Source organism: Erinaceus europaeus, chromosome 1 (genome assembly GCF_950295315.1).
Source record: "Erinaceus europaeus chromosome 1, mEriEur2.1, whole genome shotgun sequence".
NCBI classification, from domain to species: Eukaryota; Metazoa; Chordata; class Mammalia; order Eulipotyphla; family Erinaceidae; genus Erinaceus; species Erinaceus europaeus.
Window position 1 is genome coordinate 89,877,804 of NC_080162.1, and position 23,819 is coordinate 89,901,622.

At 39.4% G+C, this 23,819-nt stretch overlaps 2 long non-coding RNA genes across 2 annotated transcripts in view; one reads left to right on the plus strand and one right to left on the minus strand.

Annotated features, from left to right (window-relative positions):
* The window catches only part of LOC132538203 (uncharacterized), a 481,696-nt gene that overhangs the window by 179,907 nt on the left and 277,970 nt on the right, over positions 1–23,819 (plus strand). The gene's annotated exons all lie outside the window — the stretch shown is intronic.
* LOC132538202 (uncharacterized) lies at positions 14,821–22,242 on the minus strand. The gene is made up of 2 exons (XR_009549640.1): positions 21,738–22,242; positions 14,821–15,321 (listed from the first exon to the last, which is right to left on the minus strand). It is a non-coding gene; the product is annotated as an uncharacterized LOC132538202 (long non-coding RNA).

The following is a 23,819-nucleotide window of genomic DNA, read 5'->3' on the forward strand; positions in this document are numbered from 1 at the left end:
TACTGATAGAGGCCAGGGATGCTACTAAATATCCTACAATGCACAGGACAACCTCAGTGGCAAAGATCTATCTGACTCCAAACATTTGTTGTGCCATGTTTAAGAAATCTGCAAGAAGAATAATGCAGGGGCTGGCATACCTGGTTGAGTGCATATGTTATAATGTACAAGGGCCCAGGTTCAAGCCCCCCCCAAGGGAAAAGCTTTGCAAGTGTTGAAGCGGTGTTGCAGGTGTCTTTCTTTCTCTCTCTATTATCCCCCTCCCTTTTGATTTATGGCTATCTCTATCCAATAAATAGATATAACTAAAAAATTAAGAAAGAAGAATAATGAGTATAATATATATTAAAATTTATTTCTTCATTAGACACAGAAAGACACATAAATTGATAGGGAGGTGGGTATAGAGGGAAAGACACCTGCAGAACTGCTTTACTGCTTGTGAAGCTTTTCTCCAGCAGGTGGGGACCAAGGGCTTGAACGTGGGTTACTGGGCACTGTACTGTGTACTCTCAAACAGGTATGCCACCATCTGGCCCCAGATATAGATATTTTCTTTGGAATTGTAAAAGTATTTAAAACTTTGATAGCATGATAGGGACTCAACGCAGAGATGGCAGTCATTTAGGAGATACCTAGTGTACTTGGATCTTTTATGTGATTCAGTGAGTTGGCCTTTCCTCAGGCGATTTGGTGGCCTGATTATTATAAGTTCAATTGAGGAAGGACAAGTGCAAAATAGGTCACAAATGTGGAGATTAGAATGTGGAGATTAGAAACTGTTACTTCTTAGAGACTGTTAGACTGAAACCAACCAACAGTTCCTTGTTACAGCCTTTATAGCCCTTAAAGCCCTTAAACTGAAACCAACCGCTCTTGTTCTGTGTACTATAAAAAGCCAAGAGCAACAATGTTGCGGGGTTGTCTGCAGCAGACTCTCCCCTTGTGTGGAAGGGTGTCAGTGGCCCAAGCTTAAGCTTGCTAATAATAAAGGCTCTTGCTATTGCATGTGATGCTGGTCTTCCTTGTGTGAGATTGGGACTCAAACTTCTGGGCACAACAAGTACATTAGAAAATCTAGCAGGAAGCTCCTGCTATTTTCTAGTATTTATGTTCACTAGAGAAATTATACTAATCTTATCCCGTGTGTGTGTGTGTGTGTGTGTGTGTGTGTGTGTGTTATTGAGGAAGTCATTGATAATGTGTGACATGTCAGATGGTGGATGGGCTATGGAAAAATATAAAAAGAATCTAGACAACCCCACCAATGTGTCCTGGAACTCTGCTTTCCTAGAGCCCTTCCTCACTAGGGAAAGAGAAAGACAGCCTGGGAGTATGGATTGACCTGTCAACATCCATGTTCATCGGGGAAGCAATTACAGAAGCCAGACCTTCCATCTTCTGCATCCCACAAGGACCCTGGGTCCATACTCTCAGAGAGTTAAAGAATAGGAAAGCTATCAGGGGAGGGGATGGGATACAGAATTCTGGTAGTGGGAATTGTGTGAAGTTGTACCCCCCTTATCCTATGGTTTAGTCAATGTTTCCTTTTTTAAAAAATATATATTTATTTTATTTATTTATTCCCTTTTGTTGCCCTTGTTGTTTTATTGTTGTAGTTATTATTGTTGTTGTCGTTGTTGGATAGGACAGAGAGAAATGGAGAGAGGGAGGGGAAGACAGAAAGGAGGAGAGAAAGATAGACACCTGCAGACCTGCTTCACCGCCTGTGAAGCGACTCCCCTGCAGGTGGGGAGCCGGGGTTCAAACCGGGATCCTTATGCCGGTCCTTGTGCTTTGCGCCACCTGCGCTTAGCCCGCTGCACTACAGCCTGACTCCCGAATGTTTCCTTTTTATAAATAAAAAAATTAAATAAAAAATATAAAGTCAATCAAGATCACTGAGTCAGGTATTGAACTTAAGGGCTAGGTTGGGTATGGGATGATAATTTTGAGGAAGTTATTCAGAGGAGCTTTTAAGTTGTAATTCAAGTAATGAGCTGAGTCTTAGTATCAAGGAATGGAGCAGGAGGAGCTGGTTTAATGTTTTAAGGAATGCTGGGCTCCTGGAGGCAGAAAAATGCAGGGTGTTTTGTGAGGTAGGGAGTTTGATATGACATGGCAAACCTTGGGGTTCCTGTGTCCCCCCTTGCTCAACCTCTCCATAGAGCGAGAGACTAATAGGATGAACACAACCCTCAGGACAAGCCCTACCAGGCTCTATTGCATACTCACAATTTACTTACAATATACCTTAAAGTAAAAGTGCATGACAGTATAGTGACTCAATAAGTGCTGCAAGCAAGTAGAAAGACCTAAAAATGACACCATGAAGTACTATCTTTGGCTATTGGGAATAATGCAGCTACAGACATAAGGGTGCATATGTCTCTTCTAATTAGTATTTGAGTGTCCACTGGATAAATGCCTCAGAGAGGTATTGCTGGATCATAATAAGGTAATTGTTGGACATTAAGTCAGCCCCCTGCTCCCCCCCTGCTCCATTGCTGTTACTATGGCCTATTTACATAATCATTGTTTTGCCTGAAAGATTCTCCACCCATTCCTTTGATCTATCTTCTTTCTACCTTGAGACCCACCCTGCCTGCAGGGTGCATTAATCCCACCAGTTGCTACGGAAGCTTTCTGCCTTCCCACTCTTTCTTTTCTCCACCCCCTTTCCCAGCCAACTCCGTTCCCAATTTGCCACTTCTGGTTTTACCCTATAAAGCCCACTTCTGTTCTGGTTTCGCTCTCTCTCTTCTTTTCTCTCCCATCCCAACCTGGAGAAGGGCTGGTGTGCAGAGCGGGAGGTGGCCATTGCAGTTTGGCGCCATGTGCTCACACCCACTGTGCTCACACCCACTGTGCTCACACCCGACTCTGGGACACCCACCTGAATAAAGAATTGTATTACCATGCCACTGTGAGTTCCTGGTCTCTCTCCACCACACAAGCCCTGCAGCTATTTCCATGTTTATTTGTTTAAGAACTTTACACATAGTCTTTCAAAGTGGTTGTACTAGTTTGCACTCCCATCAGCAGTGAATCAGGGTTTCATTTTCTCTGCAACCTTTCCAACATCTGCCATTTCCTGGTTCGTTAATGTAAGCCATTCTTTCAGATGTAAGATAAAACTCATATTTCTCCTAGTCATGGAACCTCTGGGGCTCATTTTCCTGCATGCCTCGCTTGATCCATACCAATTGATACTACATCTGCTGATCTCAGCCAAATCACTGCAACCAGTATCACCTCAACATTAGCTTTGGACCATGTCCAGAGACACCAGCCATGGAATGTCAACCCTTCAACTCCATTACTCCGCAACCAACTTGCAGATGCTACCATGATGATAACCTGAATTCCCTGGGCAGATGACCTCACCAGTGTGTCCTGGAACCTTACCTCTCTAGTGCCCTGCCTCACTAGGGAAAGATAGAAACAGGCTAGGAGTATGGATTGACTTGCCAATGCCCACATCCAGTGGAGAAGCAATAACAGAAGTGAGACCTTTCACCTCATAATGATCCTGGGTCCATATTCCCAGAGGGATAAAGAACAGGAAAGCTTCCAATGGAGTAGGTGGGGTGTGGAGCTCTGGTGGTGGGAATTGTGTGGAATTGTACCCCTCCTATCCAACAGACTTGTCAATCATTCTTAAATGATCTAAAAAAAATAAAGAAAAAGAAAACTGTTGGAGGAATACCAAAGGAGACCACCCGGACCGAAACAAGACAACACTAGAATGACCACAGAAACCCAGTAAATCACCCGTGAGTACAAACACGCGTGGCTGGTGACAGAGAGGAGAGAGGGGCCTAAGGAGAGATTAAGTGACTGCTAACAGTTCGACAGTTTGTCAGTGGAGACACCACCTCCAGTCTGCTCCACCAACAAGGGGACAGCTGAAGGGAGGAAAGGACGACCCAGAGACTCACCAAGTGCAACTCTGAGTCCCCATTGCTACTACCCTCAGAATCTGGAGCAGCAACAGGGAGGGACACCAGGGTACAGAGATCTAACTGGGAACTCAGAAGACCTATACCTCGGTGGCATAGCTGAGGGGCTGTGAAAGTCTCTTTGCATAACCACTGGATTATCTCTGACACACCCTGCTTTATCTCTTGGTCAGGAGTCAGTGATTAAGCTAAGAAGCCTATTGATAGTTTAAAAGCCCTCAGGCTCCCATAGCCTACAGGGGAAAAAAAAAAAAGGCTTTTACACCACTGAACTCCAACTCAGGGATTAAAAAAACTGTTAACTTATATAAAATGGTTAAAACAACAAGAAAAAATATTGGAGACTCGAACCAGGACAAGAGTCCAGCTAAAAGTCCTCCAGAGGGTGAAGCACAAAACAACGAGTTCAACATCCAAACATTAGCTAAGAAAATAACAGGAGTGAGTAAAGAATTTGAAAAAATTGTAATCAGAAATGCAGGAACAACAAATGAGAATATGGAAGAAAATTCTAATTATCTCATGGTTATTAGAGAGCTGAAAGATGAAATCGCTGAGCTAAGAAGGCAACTAGCTGAACAAGCTAAAACAGTATCAGAGCAGGGCAACAAAATAGATGAACTCCAGAAAACAGTAGAGGGCAGAGAGAATAGAATCTATGAGGCTGAAGACAGAATTAGCAAGATTGAGGATGAATTAGAGACAACTAAAAAAGAAGTAAGAGATCTCAAAAAGAGATTAAGAGATGCTGAAAACAACAACAGAGTCCTATGGGATGACTTCAAAAGAAACAATATACGCATTATTGGCTTTCAAGAGGAAGAAAGAGAAGGGGAGGAAGAAAGCGTTCTCCAGGCCATAATAGCTGAAAATTTCTCTAGTCTAGACAACACCAAAGACATAAATATTCAAGAAGCCCAGAGGGTCCCAAACAGAATTAACCCAGACCTAAAGACACCAAGACATGTCATACTTAGATTGGAAAGGAATAAGGTTAAAGAAAGGATCCTCAAGGCTGCAAGAGAAAAACAAAGAGTCACCTACAAAGGAAAACCCATAAGATTAGCAGCAGACTTCTCCATACAAACACTACAGGCCAGAAGAGAATGGCAAGATATCTATCGAGTGCTCAATGAGAAAGGCTTTCAGCCAAGAATACTATATCCTGCTAGATTGTCATTCAGACTAGATGGAAGCATCAAAACCTTCTCAGACAAGCAACAGTTGAAGGAAGCAACCATCACCAAGCCTGCCCTGAAAGAAGTTCTGAAAGGTCTCCTATGAACAACCAGACCACCACAAATAGGACATATATCAAAACACTCTAAAACTCTACAAGAATGGCGTTAAAATATCTTCAATCTTGGATATCAGTAATGTCAATGGCCTGAATTCACCTATTAAAAGACACAGAGTAGGAAGATGGATCAGAAAACACAACCCAACAATATGTTGTCTACAGGAAACTCACCTAACGCAACAAGACAAACACAGACTTAAAGTGAAAGGATGGAAAACTATCACTCAAGCCAATGGCCCACAAAAAAGGGCAGGAACAGCTATTCTCATATCTGACATGATAGACTTTAAAATAGATAAGATTAAAAAAGATAGGAATGGACACTACTTAATGCTCAGAGGATCAGTCAATCAAGAGGACTTAACAATTATTAATATCTATGCACCCAATGAGAAGCCATCTAAATACATCAAACTTCTACTGAAAGAGCTACAGCAATATATTAACAGTAACACAATCATAGTAGGGGACTTCAACACCCCACTATCTCAACTTGACAGATCATCCAGGCAGAAAATCAGTAAAGACATAAGGGAGCTAAATGAAGAGATAGATAAACTAGAACTATTGGACATTTTCAGAGTCATTCATCCCAAGAAACTGGAATACACATTTTACTCAAATCCACATGGATCATTCTCAAGGATAGACCATATGTTAGGCCACAAAGACAGCATCAGCCAATTCAAGAGCACTGAAATCATCCCAAGCATCTTCTCAGACCACAGTGGAATTAAACTAACACTTAACAATCAACAAAAGATTAGTAACAGTGCCAAAATGTGGAAGCTCAACAGTACACTTCTTAACAACTTCTGGGTCAAAGAGGAAATCAAGGAAGAAATCAAAATGTTTTGAGACTGCAATGAAAATGAAGACACAAGCTATCAAAATATTTGGGACATAGCTAAAGCAGTCCTAAGAGGGAAGTTCATAGCTATACAAGCACACATTAGGAAACAAGAAAAGGCACAAATAAACAGCCTGATTGCACATCTTAAAGACCTAGAAGAAGAACAACAAAGGAATCCTAAAGCAACCAGAAGGACAGAAATCACTAAAGTTAGGGCAGAAATAAATAACATTGAGAATAGGAAAACCATACAAAAGATCAATGAAAGTAAATGTTGGTTCTTCGAAAGAGTAAACAAAATCGACAAACCTTTAGCCAGACTCACAAAACAAAAAAGGGAGAAGACCCAAATAAATCGTATAGTAAATGAAAGAGGAGAAATCACAACAGACACTGCAGAAATTCAACATATCATGCGAGGCTTCTATGAACAACTATATGCCACCAAGCTAGAGAACCTGGAAGAAATGAATGATTTCCTAGATACCTAACAACTTCCAAAACTAAGTAAAGAGGAAGTGGATAACATGAACAGGCCCATCACAGCTAATGAAATTGAAACAGTTATCAAAAATCTTCCCAAAAATAAAAGTCCTGGACCAGATGGTTTTACAAATGAATTCTACAAAACCTTCAAAGAAGAACTAATACCTCTACTTTTAAAAGTCTTCCAGAAGATTGAAGACACTGGAATACTCCCTGCCAGCTTCTATGAAGCCAACATCACCCTGATACCAAAAGCAGACAGGGACACATGCAAAAAAGAAAACTACGGACCAATATCTCTGATGAACATAGATGCGAAAATATTGAACAAAATTCTAGCCAACTGGATACAGCAGTATATCAAAAAAATTGTTCATCATGACCAAGTGGGGTTTATCCCAGGCATGCAAGGTTGGTTTAATATACGGAAATCAATCAATGTGATCCACCACATCAACAAAAGCAAGACGAAAAACCACATGATCATATCAATAGATGCAGAGAAAGCCTTTGACAAAATACAACATCCCTTTTATGATCAAAACACTACAAAAAATAGGAATAGATGGAAAATTCCTGAAGATAGTGGAGTCTATATATAGCAAACCTACAGCCAACATCATACTCAATGGTGAAAAACTGGAAGCATTTCCCCTCAGATCAGGTACTAGACAGGGCTGCCCACTATCACCATTACTATTCAACATAGTGTTGGAAGTTCTTGCCATAGCAATCAGGCAGGAGCAAGGAATTAAAGGCATACAGATTGGAAGAGAAGAAGTCAAACTCTCCTTATTTGCAGATGACATGATAGTATACATGGAAAAACCTAAGGAATCCAGCAAGAAGCTTTTGGAAATCATCAGGCAATACAGTAATGTGTCAGGCTATAAAATTAACATTCAAAAGTCAGTGGCATTCCTCTATGAAAACACTAAGTTAGAAGAAATTGAAATCCAGAAATCAGTTCCTTTTTCTATAGCAACAAAAACAATAAAATATCTAGGAATAAACCTAACCAAAGAAGTGAAAGACTTATATACTGAAAATTATGAGTCACTACTCAAAGAAATTGAAAAAGACACAAAGAAGTGGAAAGATATTCCATGTTCATGGGTTGGAAGAATTAACATCATCAAAATGAATATATTACCCAGAGCCATCTACAAATTTAATGCTATCCCCATCAAGATCCCAAGCACATTTTTTAGGAGAATAGAAAAAATGCTACAAATGTTTATCTGGAACCAGAAAAGACCTAGAATTGCCAAAACAATCTTGAGAAAAAAGAACAGAACCGGAGGCAGCACACTGCCAGATCTCAAACTGTATTATAGGGCCATTGTCATCAAAACTGCTTGGTACTGGAACATGAACAGACACACTGACCAGTGGAATAGAATTGAGAGCCCAGAAATGAGGCCCCACACGTATGGACATCTAATCTTTGACAAAGGGGCCCAGACCATTACATGGGGAAAGCAGAGTCTCTTCAACAAATGGTGTTGGAAACAATGGGTTGAAACATGCAGAAGAATGAAACTGAATCACTGTATTTCACCAAATACAAAAGTAAATTCCAAGTGGGTCAAGGACTTGGATGTTAGACCAGAAACTATCAGATACTTAGAGGAAAATATTGGCAGAACTTTTTTCCGCATAAATTTTAAAGACATTTTCAATGAAACGAATCCAATTACAAGGAAGACTAAGGCAAGTATAAACGTATGGGACTACATCAAATTAAAAAGCTTCTTCACAGCAAAAGATACCACTAGCCAAATCAAGAGACCCTTCACAGAATGGGAGAAGATCTTTACATGCCATACATCAGATAAGAGTTTAATAACCAACATATATAAAGAGCTTGCCAGACTCAACAACAAGACAACAAATAACCCCATCCAAAAATGGGAGGAGGACTTGGACAGAATATTCACCACAGAAGAGATCCAAAAGGCTGAGAAACACATGAAAAAATGCTCCAAGTCTCTGATTGTCAGAGAAATGCAAATCAAGACAACAATGAGATATCACTTCACTCCTGTGAGAATGTCACACATCAGAAAAGATAACAGCAGCAAATGCTGGAGAGGGTGTGGGGTCAAAGGAACCCTCCTCCACTGCTGGTGGGAATGTCAATTGGTCCAACCTCTGTGGAGAACAGTCTGGAGAACTCTCAGAAGGCTAGAAATGGACCTACCCTATGACCCTGCAATTCCCCTCCTGGGGATATATCCTAAGGAACCCAACACATCCATCCAAAAAGATCTGTGTACACATATGTTCTTGGCAGCACAATTTGTAATAGCCAAAACCTGGAAGCAACCCAGGTGTCCAACAACAGATGAGTGGCTGAGCAAGTTGTGGTATATATACACAATGGAATACTACTCAGCTGTAAAAAATGGTGACTTCACCGTTTTCAGCCGATCTTGGATGGACCTTGAAAAAATCATGTTGAGTGAAATAAGTCAGAAACAGAAGGATGAATATGGGATGATCTCACTCTCAGGCCGAAGTTGAAAAACAAGATTAGAAAAGAAAACACAAGTCGAACCTGAAATGGAATTGGAGTATTACACCAAAGTAAAAGACTCTGGGGTGGGTGGGTGGGTGGGGAGAATACAGGTCCATGAAAAATGATGAATGAAATAGTGGGGGTTGTATTGTTAAATGGGAATCTGGGGAATGTTATGCATAAAAGAAAAAAAAAAGGAAGAAGAAGTAGAAACGCAAAGCAGAAATTGACTGAGTTTGGAGTATGGCACCAAAGTAAGAAAGCAGAAGTACACTAGAGTTTGCAGTGAGTACCTCCCTAATACTTCCTCTCCACTTTTCCAAGCTTTGGGTCCATGATTGCTCAACAATTTGTTTGGCTTTGTATGTTAACTCTCTTTTCAGTCACCAGGTTCCAGGTGTCATCAGGATGCCGGCCAGACTTCCCTGGATTGAAGACCCCACCAATGTGTCCTGGAGCTCAGCTTCCCCAGAGACCCACCCTACTAGGGAAAGAGAGAGGCAGACTGGGAGTATGGACCGACCAGTCAACGCCCATGTTCAGCGGGGAAGCAATTACAGAAGCCAGACCTTCTACCTTCTGCAACCCACAATGACCCTGGGTCCATGCTCCCAGAGGGATAGAGAATGGGAAAGCTATCGGGGGAGGGGGTGGGATATGGAGATTGGGTGGTGGGAATTGTGTGGAGTTGTACCCCTCCTACCCTATAAAAAAATAATAAAAAAAAAATAAAAAAAATAAAAACAAAAACAACAACAACAAAAAACTTTCAAAGAAGAACTAATACCTCTACTTTTAAAAGTCTTCCAGAAGATTGAAGACACTGGAATACTCCCTGCCAGCTTCTATGAAGCCAACATCACCCTGATACCAAAAGCAGACAGGGGCACAACCAAAAAAGAAAACTACAGACCAATACCTCTGATGAACAAAGATGCGAAAATATTGAACAAAATTCTAGCCAACCGGATACAGCAGTATATCAAAAAAATTGTTCATCATGACCAAGTGGGGTTTATCCCAGGCATGCAAGGTTGGTTTAACATACGTAAATCAGTCAATGTGATCCACCACATTAACAAAAGCAAGACGAAAAACCACATGGTCATATCAATAGATGCAGAGAAAGCCTTTGACAAAATACAACATCCCTTTATGATCAAAACACTACAAAAAATAGGAATAGATGGAAAATTCCTGAAGATAGTGGAGTCTATATATAGCAAACCTACAGCCAACATCATACTCAATGGTGAAAAACTGAAAGCATTTCCCCTCAGATCAGGTACTAGACAGGGCTGCCCACTACCACCATTACTATTCAACATAGTGTTGGAAGTTCTTGCCATAGCAATCAGGCAGGAGCAAGGAATTAAAGGCATACAGATTGGAAGAGAAGAAGTCAAACTCTCCTTATTTGCAGATGACATGATAGTATACATGGAAAAACCTAAGGAATCCAGCAAGAAGCTTTTGGAAATCATCAGGCAATACAGTAAGGTGTCAGGCTATAAAATTAACATTCAAAAGTCAGTGGCATTCCTCTATGCAAACACTAAGTTAGAAGAAATTGAAATCCAGAAATCAGTTCCTTTTTCTATAGCAACAAAAACAATAAAATATCTAGGAATAAACCTAACCAAAGAAGTGAAAGACTTGTATACTGAAAATTATGAGTCACTACTCAAAGAAATTGAAAAAGACACAAAGAAGTGGAAAGATATTCCATGTTCATGGGTTGGAAGAATTAACATCATCAAAATGAATATATTACCCAGAGCCATCTACAAATTTAATGCTATCCCCATCAAGATCCCAAGCACATTTTTTAGGAGAATAGAAAAAATGCTACAAATGTTTATCTGGAACCAGAAAAGACCTAGAATTGCCAAAACAATCTTGAGAAAAAAGAACAGAATCGGAGGCATCACACTGCCAGATCTCAAACTGTATTATAAGGCCATTGTCATCAAAACTGCTTGGTACTGGAACATGAACAGACACACTGACCAGTGGAATAGAATTGAGAGCCCAGAAATGAGGCCCCCCATGTATGGACATCTAATCTTTGACAAAGGGGCCCAGACTATTATATGGGGGAAGCAGAGTCTCTTCAACAAATGGTGTTGGAAACAATGGGTTGAAACATGCAGAAGAATGAAACTGAATCACTGTATTTCACCAAATACAAAAGTAAATTCCAAGTGGATCAAGGACTTGGATGTTAGACCTGAAACTATCAGATACTTAGAGGAAAATATTGGAAGAACTTTTTTCCGCATAAATTTTAAAGACATTTTCAATGAAACAAATCCAATTACAAGGAAGACTAAGACAAGTATAAACCTATGGGACTACATCAAATTAAAAAGCTCCTTCACAGCAAAAGATACCACTAGCCAAATCAAGAGACCCCTCACAGAATGGGAGAAGATCTTTACATGCCATACATCAGATAAGAGTTTAATAACCAACATATATAAAGAGCTTGCCAGACTCAACAACAAGACAACAAATAACCCCATCCAAAAATGGGAGGAGGACTTGGACAGAATATTCACCACAGAAGAGATCCAAAAGGCTGAGAAACACATGAAAAAATGCTCCAAGTCTCTGATTGTCAGAGAAATGCAAATCAAGACAACAATGAGATATCACTTCACTCCTGTGAGAATGTCACACATCAGAAAAGATAACAGCAGCAAATGCTGGAGAGGGTGTGGGGTCAAAGGAACCCTCCTCCACTGCTGGTGGGAATGTCAATTGGTCCAACCTCTGTGGAGAACAGTCTGGAGAACTCTCAGAAGGCTAGAAATGGACCTACCCTATGACCCTGCAATTCCCCTCCTGGGGATATATCCTAAGGAACCCAACACATCCATCCAAAAAGATCTGTGGACACATATGTTCTTGGCAGCACAATTTGTAATAGCCAAAACCTGGAAGCAACCCAGGTGTCCAACAACAGATGAGTGGCTGAGCAAGTTGTGGTATATATACACAATGGAATACTACTCAGCTGTAAAAAATGGTGACTTCACCGTTTTCAGCCGATCTTGGATGGACCTTGAAAAAATCATGTTGAGTGAAATAAGTCAGGAACAGAAGGATGAATACGGGATGATCTCACTCTCAGGCCGAAGTTGAAAAACAAGATTAGAAAAGAAAACACAAGTCGAACCTGAAATGGAATTGGAGTATTACACCAAAGTAAAAGACTCTGGGGTGGGTGGGTGGGTGGGGAGAATACAGGTCCATGAAAAATGATGAATGAAATAGTGGGGGTTGTATTGTTAAATGGGAATCTGGGGAATGTTATGCATAAAAATAAAAAAAAAAGGAAGAAGAAGTAGAAACACAAAGCAGAAATTGACTGAGTTTGGAGTATGGCACCAAAGTAAGAAAGCAGAAGTACACTAGAGTTTGCAGTGAGTACCTCCCTAATACTTCCTCTCCACTTTTCCAAGCTTTGGGTCCATGATTGCTCAACAATTTGTTTGGCTTTGTATGTTAACTCTCTTTTCAGTCACCAGGTTCCAGGTGTCATCAGGATGCCGGCCAGACTTCCCTGGATTGAAGACCCCACCAATGTGTCCTGGAGCTCAGCTTCCCCAGAGACCCACCCTACTAGGGAAAGAGAGAGGCAGACTGGGAGTATGGACCGACCAGTCAACGCCCATGTTCAGCGGGGAAGCAGTTACAGAAGCCAGACCTTCTACCTTCTGCAACCCACAATGACCCTGGGTCCATGCTCCCAGAGGGATAGAGAATGGGAAAGCTATCGGGGGAGGGGGTGGGATATGGAGATTGGGTGGTGGGAATTGTGTGGAGTTGTACCCCTCCTACCCTATGGTTTTGTTAATTAATCCTTTCTTAAATAAAAAATAATAATAAAAAAATTAAATTAAATTAAATTAAAAAAAAAACTGTTGGGCTGGGTGGTGGTGTATCTGGTTGACTGCACATGTTACAATGTGCAAGGACTTAGGTTTGAGCTCCCAGTCCCCACCTGCAAGGTGAAAGCTTTGTGAGTAGTAAAGTAGTGTTGTAGGTGTCTCTCTGACTCTCTCTCTCCTTATCACCCCCTCCCTCTCAATTTCTGGCTATCTAACAATAAGTAAAGATAATACAAAAAATTAAAAAAGACAATTTTTTGGCCCACTCTTTGGAGGTTATTTTTGCTTCTTTTGTATGTCTGTACCAATTTTGTATAGATATTTGATATCAGTTGTTTGCCTGGTGTGTGATATGCAAGTCTCTTCTCCCGTATTTGGTTGCTTGTTTATCCTTGTATAGTTTGCTTCTGATGTGTAGAAGCCCTGGTAGTGAAAATAGTGAGATGTGTCTCATGTCATGACTATAAAGCCTAGTTATTTTATTTTATTGTTGACTGTAAACCATTAATACTACTAAAAAAAAAAAACCCTGGTGATGGGACTCCACCTTTTCTTTCTTTCTTTCTTCTACCCCCCCCCTTTTTTTTTTTTGGAAACAATGGTTGGTCCTTTTTATTATTTTTTAAAATTTTCATTTAAGGCAGTCGGGCTGTAGCGCAGCGGGTTAAGCGCAGGTGGCGCAAAGCACAAGGACCAGCATAAGGATCCCGGTTCGAACCCCGGCTCCCCACCTGCAGGGGAGTCGCTTCACAGGCGGTGAAGCAGGTCTGCAGGTGTCTATCTTTCTCTCCCCCTCTCTGTCTTCCCCTCCTCTCTCCATTTCTCTCTGTCTTATCCAACAACGACAACAACAATAATAACTACAACAATAAAACAACAAGGGCATCAAAAGGGAATAAATAAAATAAATATTAAAAAAAATAAAATTTTTTTTCATTTAATTAATTTATTACCACAGTACTGCTCAGCTCTGGCTTATGGTGACATGGAGGATTGAACCTGGGACTTTTGAGCTTCAGGCATGACAGTCTCTTTACATAAGCATTATGCTTTCTACCCCATCTGTGATTGGACACCATATGACTAAAACCTGTGGTTGAAACCAGTTCAGCTGGGAAATTTCAGATATGTGAAAGAGTGCAGCATGGCAGTGAAGTGCATGAAGTTTGGGAATGGAGTACATGGACCAACCAAGTGATCCCATCTGCTGTATTCTTGAAGTGTGACCTTGGAGGCATTACTGAAGTGCTTCATTGTGTTATCTACCACTACTTCCAAAACTTGAAGGTTCTCAGAGCGTGGAAATCCTATTACAGTGTAGACTGTAACTGAGTGGTTGCCAGTTTTAGGCCCCAGATTACCCTCTTCTGAGAATTTCTATGATAACTCCCTTTTTCATTTTACTTCCATCCTTGATTTTGGTTGTTTCCTTGGCTTCTTTCATAGGGCAACAAAAATCCTTTTATTGTCCAGCATGGATCCTTTTGTTTCCAAGACAGAGACTTAAAGACTATATGTTTTTCCTTTAAAACTTTTATTCTCTTTTTGAAGTAGCCATTCATACTATCTGTGATTGACAGTTAGCTTTTAGTTTCCCCAGTATGTTTAGTATTCCCCAATGATACATGTGTATGTGCCAAAGAAGGATTTGATTTAGGATATGTTGGCATGCTATATAATTTCAGGTATAGACATGAATGAATTTAGGAACAGAGTAGTAGAATAGATTTAGGGTGCATAAATAATTCTCTTATTAATAAATGTCTTTTATTACAACAGATTAGTTCCCAGACCACAGGGTGTTCTTTTTTTAAAAAAAAATTTATTTATTTATTTCCTTTTTGTTGCCCTTGTTTTTATTGTTGTTGTAGCTATTATTGTTGATGTCATCGTCGTCGTTGTTGGTTAGGACAGAGAGAAGTGGAGAGAGGAGGGGAAGACAGAGAGGGGGAGAGAAAGATAGACACCTGCAGACCTGCTTCACCGCCTGTGAAGTGACTCCCCTGCAAGTGGGGAGCAGGGGCTCGAACCAGGATCCTTATGCAGTCCTTGCGCTTTGCGCCATGTGCACTTAACCCGCTGCGCTACCGCCTGACTCCCCACAGGGTGTTCTTAATAGTGAACTTATTCTTCACAGATGGCCATGCATATTTCTTCAGTCAAAAAGTTGTTGGAATTGCCATGACAACCTCCATAGGTAAATGGGTGACATTTAGAAGCCGCATAGTCATAATACCAGCGTGTCATTTTGCCTAAACAAATGCCAACGTCAGGACGGAGTAAGCACCTCTGTGGCACATATCCTAAAGAAAGAAATAGGATGAGAGAGACCAAATGCAACATATCCCCCTTTAAGGCACTACATGTCCATGGTTTACCACCCATACTGTCATAGTTACTGTAGGATATATATCCTTAGTGCTCTTAAGAGTGATTTTAAAATTGAAACCAGGGTCCTGACTTGACTCAGTTATTTTCTTTCTGTGTGCCTTGAACAAATGAACCACATACTGACACCCAATTTTTTTTTCTTTTCTTCTTTTTTTTCACCAGAGCACTGCTCAGCTCTGGCTTATGGTGGTGCAGGGGATTGAACCTGGGACTCTGGAGCCTCAGGCATGAGAGTCTCTTTACATAGCCATTATGCTATCTACCCCCACCCACCCAATTTTTTTCACTATAAGGTTTGAGTAAAGTATCCACATTTAAGCTTACTTAATGACTGACAATAAACATTGGTAGTATTAATAAATGGAAATGCATCAATAAACAGTAGATCAGCCATTCCCTTCTAATTAAAAAGTATGCTGGGAATAAGGACCTTATGATGCTGATTCTTTAGTCAGTTTGCCTAGCACCAACCTGGCTCCTAGTTCTCAGTCAGTATTGACTAGCAGTGAAACAAAAAGACATACTTAAAATAAATTTAATTTATTTTAATAAATTGAATTTATTTTACTTTTTTATCCTAGCTTCTTCCCATCCTATTCTCATCAGCTCTATCCTCTCTTTGGTCCCTGTTTATTAAAAATTTTTTTTTCCTGCTTTATATCTGACTACCATTTACTCACTAATTTTCAGATGCTACTATGATTCTATCCTACCTCCTTGGGCAAACGACCTTTCTAACATGTCCTAGAACCTCAATTTCTGAGATCCTTACTCAACTAGAGAAAGATAGAGACAGAGTGGTGGTATGGATCACAATTACAGAGGCCAGGTCTTCCACCTTCTGCACCCCATAAAGAATTTTGGTCCATATTCCCAGAGGGATAAAAAATAGGAAAGCTTCCAATGGAGGATATGAAACTATGAACTTTGGTGGTGGGAACTGTTGGAATTGTATTCCTGTTATCTTACAATCTTATTAATCATTGTTAAATAACTAATAAAAATAAAAAAGGAAATAAGCTGGGGGTATGGATTGACCTGTCAACTTCTGTTTTCAGTGAAGAAGTAATCACAGAAGCCAGAACTGCTTCCTTCTGCACCTCAAAAAAAAAAAAAAAAAAAAAACTTTTTTGGGTCTATACTCCTAGAGGGGGCAATGATAGAGGAAGATGAACAGTGGGCTCTGAATTTTGATTCCACCAGAATCTGAAATATCTATCACCTGAAATCTTTGTTTTTATACCATCACTGAAAGGGAACCAAAACTGGAAAACACCAGAGGAAATCAGGCACTGTTTCACTTATCTTAGTGAGAAGAAGAAAAAGGACAGTTGGATGTAGTCATAGGTGACTTACAAAGGGAGTAAACTCAAGGCCATAGAAGTGAATAAAAGCAAACTATATATCTATGTCTATTAATCAATCTATCTATCTATCTGTAGACAGATAGACAGATAGATAGATTGATTAATAGACATAGATATAGTCAACCCCTATCAGTGACCTTGGGAGAACTACTGCAGTTTCTGCTGGAGGGGGATGGAGATATAGACATCTGGTTGTGACAATGATGTGCAATTATACCCTAATATCTTACAAATTATAAATCACTAAGAAAGGATTAAAATGAAACAAAACAGCCCAAAATGAATCCATTATGAAGGGTTCAGTCAGTGGTACATCTGGTTGAGTGCAGAATCACAGTGTGCAAAGATCCAGGTTCAAGCCCATGGGCCCCAGTTGCAGAAGGGAAGCTTCATTAGCAGTGAAGCAATGCTGCAACTGTCTCTCTCCCTATCTTTCTGTTCACTCTCAATTTCTCTCAGTCTTTATCCATATAAATTATATTATATTATGTTATGTTATATTATATTATATTATATTATATTATATTATATTATATTATATTATATTATATTATATTATATTATATATATAAGCTGGTGGGGACAAGGGGATAGAACCCAGGTACTTTTGCATTGTAACATGTGTGCTTAACCAGGCATGCCACCATCTGGCCCCCCATGGAAGGATATTTAATCTGTGTTTATATATGTTCATGCATACAGAGAACAAGCCTACTAATTGACATGTAAGTAATGGTAATACCTGGAAATAAGACTTAAAAGAGTGCCTGTTTTTATAAGTAGGTCTAATTTAACTAAAAAGTCTCTCACTTTCAAATTTTGTCTAAGTTTTCTAACTCACCTTGCTTGACACAAATCACAGTCCAGATATTCAAACTACCTTATTTGGCCTAATATTTTTTTTTAAATTTCTTAAAATATTTATTTATTCCCTTTTGTTGCCCTTGTTTTTTATTGTTGTAGTTATTATTGATGTCATTGTTGTTGGATAGGACAGAGAGAAATGGAGAGAGGAGGGGAAGACAGAGAGGGGGAGAGAAAGACCTGCTTCACTGCTTGTGAAGTGACTCCCCTGCAGGTGGGGAGCTGGGGGCTCAAACCGGGATCCTTAAGCCAGTCCCTGCTCTTGGCGCCACATGCGCTTAACCTGCTGAGCTACCACCCGACTCCTTAGTCTAATCTTTTTAATTAGTGCTCTTAAACTCTTATTTATTTTCTTATTTGTACACACACACACACACACACACACACAGAGGGAGAGAGAGAGAGAGAAATAGAGATAGATCGATAGAGAGTGAGACCAGAGCATTGTTCATCACGGGCTTGGAGCAGTGCTGGGGATTGAATTTGGAAACTCAAGAGCCTCAGGCATGAAAGTCTGCATCATGGTAGCATCTGCAACTTAGTGGCTGAAATATGGTATGATATAAAGCAATTTTTTTAATAAACAGTCATCTAAAGGTAGGAATAGAGCAAATAAAACTAGGGGTCTTTGTGTGGGAAGAAGGTAGGAAGTCTTTTTTTAAGTATGTTCCATGTGGCCCATGATTTTAGTAATTTTTGCCTGAGCCTGATAGCTAGCATGCAGATGGATAATGTCAGTGTTTAGAATAGGACTAGAAATCTGGAATAGGGCTGAGTACCTTCCGAAAATGAGAAGAGTATATAAATACCATCAACTGTTTACTACAATGATCTGACCTAGGGCCCATGTCTATTCCTATTTAGCATAGGAGTGTGTATAACCTCTGAATTCCTGTAAGTCTAGGTTCACAGTCCATGGTCATGGTTAAGAACATTCTAGGCTGCACTCATTTCATGACCAATCTTCCTCAAGTGGCTGAGTACACTGACACAGTTGTCTCCCTTCAGAGAGTGGAGCAGTCCCTACAACTGCTGCTCCACAGTGAGGGCAAGGTCCTAGAAAGGCTCACAAAAAGGCTTATGATGACATTTCTGATGAAAGTGACCAGTGAAGAGAAAGATCTACTAGAGATCCAGGCCCATAATATCAATGTGGGAATCCAAAGTTTCCCTGACTAGGGCCCCAGATGATGGGGTGGCTTGGAATTGACCAAAAAGGCCATCATTAAATTGTCCCAGTCTCTTGCCCCTATCCAGTTTTTATAGTTCTTACTTTATCTGATGAGGTTAGACTTAAAGTGATTGAGGAAAGTGAAGAGGGTAGAAGAGGAGAGTTTCTAGACCTAAGTAGTAAATATTTGACTAGGTACTTTATGGTGTTTTCTTCAGGTATTTCTACTTGCTTGCTGAACTTATTGAGTCCTGACCTCCCGGACAGACTACCTCACCATTGTGGCCCAAAATCACACCCCTCCATAGCCCTACCCTATTAGGGAAAGATGGAAACAGGCTGGGAGTATGGATTGACAATGTTCGTGTTCAGTGGAGAAGCAGTTACAGAAGCCAGACATTCTACCTTCTGCACCCCAAAAAGAATTTTGGTCCATACTTCCAAAGAGGGATAAAGAATAGAGAAACTTCCAATGGAGGGACACAGAACTCTAGTGGTGGGAACTGTGTGAACCTGTGTGTCTGTTATCTTACAGTCTTGTTAATCATTATTAAATAACTAATAAAAAGGTTTTACTTTACCATTATCCTTTCCCCAGCCCACGACAGTATTTTTTTTTGTTTATCATTTCCCATCGTCTTTCTTTTCTTTTTTTTTTTTTTCATTCACTTTAGAATGTTTATTAGCACAGCATGTACATTTAATGCAGTACACTATCTTGTCATAAAACAAGATTTAATTGTTGAATCAAAATTTAATTGCTGAATCACACTTGTTAAAATTAAAATTTAAAATATCCATATACTTACAGATACACTGAACTCTTTAGATTTCTAATACAGAAAGTGAAATCAGGTGATAATTTCATCCAAGTGAAAGTCTATTTTCAGTATCTTGTGTTGATATTTTTAAAATCTCAAAATTTATAAAAAGTTAAAATATTGGTTATTTAAGATATTTCTATTAATTTTTTCATGAATACAAAGTGGGCTAAGAAAGGCATTTAATCTAAGTTGCAATCACACAGATCTCTCCAAGACTGCTATAAAATGACCACTGAGGTTAATTTTCCTTCACAATTACTTATCAATGTCAATCATTTAAGTTAGTGAAAGGAATTTCTTAAAAATATCAGTTGTAAACAGAAGTATTAACCAATTTATTATCAGTGTTTTTGTGGTACAAATAGCAATGTCAATCTTACAGTTTCTTCCCCTAAACAGAATCAGAAGAAAGCATTTTTTAAACAATTTATTCACAATTGAGGGACATTCTGGCAAATTCAGTCTCTCCACCATGGCTTTTTTTGTATGATGATATATAAGTAACCTTCATTACTAAACAATTTTATTATTAGATTTAATACTGTTACCTACAATAAATTAAGATTGACCAATACTGGGTAAAAATCTAGTAGCACACAAATCAGTATTACCCTGTGAATGTTCAATAATCTGTAGTGTTTGTTAGTGAGTTGTTTTGTTTTACATTCTTAGCAAATACAAACCAAGGAGACAGAAAAATGTAGATATTTACATGCAAAAAAGTTAAAATAACACCCTTTTGACATACTATCACAAAGAAAGTCAATGGAATATGCTAAGCCTCACAGCAATCTCTCTGTATGATGCTCTTTAACATGAAGTAGCTTAGGAACCACTGTTGTCACTTAGTTGTAATATATAATAATTTCTTGATAAAAGTAACATAAAATGTACTTTTTCACTGATACTATTTCAGGGTACTTATGTCCTTATGGCTTGGACTTTTTCTAATGATACAAATGACTAGGATTCTCTCTCCTGAAGCCTCAAACTCTTTGCATAACCATTATGCTATCCACCCCAGCCTGCCTTAAACTCTTAGGCTTGCTTTAGACTAAAGAGTCTTTCAAAGTCAGCTTTTCTCTCTACAAAGGGTCACAAGTCTGTCACAAACAACTTATTAAACAACAGTTCCTTAAACTATTAAGTTGAGAGTGAAAAGATTTAAAGGCACATCCACATTGAGCACAACAGAAGATAACACTACTTTTAAAAGATAACTAATGAAAATACAAAGATGATGGATATAAATGCAGACTATTGTTTATACTAATGTTTGTTTATAGTGCTTAATGCCAGGAACATCTACTTTATTTTTCTATACACGGAATCAAAACCATGTCTTTAAGATCACTGCCCAAAAAATCTACACAGTGGCTTTTATTGCTAAGCATTAGCACAACTTAAAAGCTTATTATTGTGGACTAAATATGGTATGATATTTATACTGATCTAATAAAAAGCTCTACTTTGGATAAAGAAAAGGAGTCATGGGGGCTGGGTGGTAGCATAGAGGGTTAAGCCCACATAGTAGGAAGCCCAAGGACCAGCTTAAGGATCCTGGTTTGAGCCCTCAGCTCCCCACCTGCAGGGGGGTCACTTCACAAGTGGTGAAACAGGTCTGCTGGTGTCTGTCTGTCTCTCCTCGTCTTCCCCTCCCCTCTGGATTTCTCTCTGACCTATCCAACAGCAACAACAGCTATAACAATAATAACAAGGGCAACAAAATGGGAAAAATGGCCCCCAAGCAATGGATTCCTGCACCACCGAGCCTGAGCAATAACTCTGGAGGGAAAAAAAAAAAAAAGTCATTTAGGTAAAACTAGGTTTTAAATAAATGCAGCTTTACTAACCATATATACATTATAACTGATAGCTTTTCTTACAAAGAATCATCGTCTTTCTTTTCTACTGGAATGTGAAATTAACAAAAGCAGGGCCTTTGTTTTGCATATTTCTTTAGCCTCATCACACTTATGAGTCCCAATTATATCTGATGGATTAAATGACTCGTTATGCTGCGAAATTAGAACTATGCTGTTTGTGTTGCTGTCTCCCCTGCCCTCTTCCCAGATTACATTTTCTACCCCCATATTACATACCACGCCATCCTGCTTCTGATTGAAGATCACAGCATATAATGAGAAATAGAACTGGAAGAGAGATCCAGAATTTCATGGCACAAACTAGTAAGTAGTCAACATGGTGCTGGTATTTTATAGGAAGTGGGCCCAGAAGGAGGAAGCTGGTTATACATCCTGCCCACTCACCCTTGACTGCTGACATTCACAAGGCTGATATGACTTCCGGAACAGAGTGTGCAGTCAAAGCATAGCTCTGCCCTTCCTCTTCTATACTTCTCTGACCTCTTCCTTCCTGCCTTTATTTTATTTATTTATTTATTTATTTATTTATTTTATTTTTTTTTAAGAAACAAATCCAAAATTTAATAATAATGGGCACAGAGGGAATACAATAGCAATGTTGACATCCATATTTCTAAATTTATACTAAAATTATGTGTTTAGGATGTGGAGAAGGGGATCTGAAAATAACATCCTGCCTTTATTTTAAAAATGTTATTAGTGATTTAACATTGATTTACAAAATCATATGATAATGAAGTATAATTCTACACTGTTCCCACCACCAGAGTTCTTTGTCCCCATTACATTCATTGGACACTGCTGTAGTTCTCCCAAGGTCACAGATATGAGTTGACTATTATTTCAATAACTGTGCATACATATATGTGCCCATTTTTCTTTGTTGTCCTGCCTTTTCTTCCTAAGTCATACCTACACCTATTACTATTTCAGAATGTTCTTAATTTCTTCTTCTCTTTCTGGGTCCTGATGGAATTGGAGTCAGAGCCCTCTGATAATCTTCCCCTAAAGTTTTTCCCTCTCTGGTAATATAGACCAAAAATTTTTTTTTTTTTTTTTTGCTTCCAGGGTTATTGCTGGGGCTCGGTGCCAGCACTACAAATCTACTGTTCTTACAGGCTATTTCTTTCATTTTATTGGACAGAGAGAAATTGAGAGAGGAGGGGAGATAGAGAGGGAGAGAGAGAATGAGAGGGAGAAAAAGAGAGAGAGAGCGAGATCGAGCTGAAGCCTGCTTGAGGCTCCAAAGTCCCAGGTTGATTGGTCAACAATTTGTTTAGCTTTGTATGTCAACTCTCTTTTCAATCACCAGGTTCCAGATGCTAGCAGGATGCTAACCAAACTTCCCTGGAGAGACAACCCCACCAATGTGTCCTAGAGCTCTGCTTCCCCAGAACCCTTCCCCAATAAGGAAAGAGAAAGACAGGCTGGGAGTATGGATCGACCTGTCAACATCCATGTTCAGTGGGGAAGCAATTACAGAAGCCAGACCTTCAACCTTCTACATCCCACAAGGACCTTGGGTCCATACTCCCAGAGGGTTAAAGAATAAGAAAGCTATCAGGGGAGGGGATGCGATACAGAGTTCTGGTGCTGGGAATTATGTTAAGTTTTACCCCTCTTATCCCATGGTTTAGTCAATGTTTCCTTTTTATAAATAAAAAATAATAAAATGTTGAAAAAGAAAAGTTCAGTCATACATTGACTGAAGTGGTCAAGTGGAGTGCCTTAATAATTTGACTGTGATATCTTTGTCTTAAATATAGTACCAAAGCTGTCTCCTTAAAAAATATATTCAGTGTAATGCAATGGAGAGCAAAAGCTTTGTGGAAATATAAATGTCAACAGATTTAAAAGTATAAGGAAAATTCCTCACAGTCATTTCAATAATGAAGGGGACCTCATACTGTAGAAAACCTGTAAGAGAGATTGCACTCCTGTTCTTCCCATTTTACAGCGAAAACTTGAGGCTAAAGAGGGAGAGTTAGTAATTGAATTCAAGTCATCTTTTAAAATTTAATGATCACATTTAACTTTTTTCTCTCTTCCTTTATTTTCCCCATAAATATTTTCACAAAGTGCTTGGTACATGGTAGTTACTTAACGCACATTAGTGTGTTTTTTAAAATTAATCTAATAATGACCAAAAAGACTGTAGGATAAGAGGGGTACAATCCCACACAATTCCCACCATCAGAGTTCCATACCTCCTCCCCTCCATTGGAAGCTTCCCCATTCTTATAATGACCAGGATAAAGTGCAGAAGATAGAAGGTCTGGCTTCTATAATTCTTCTCCC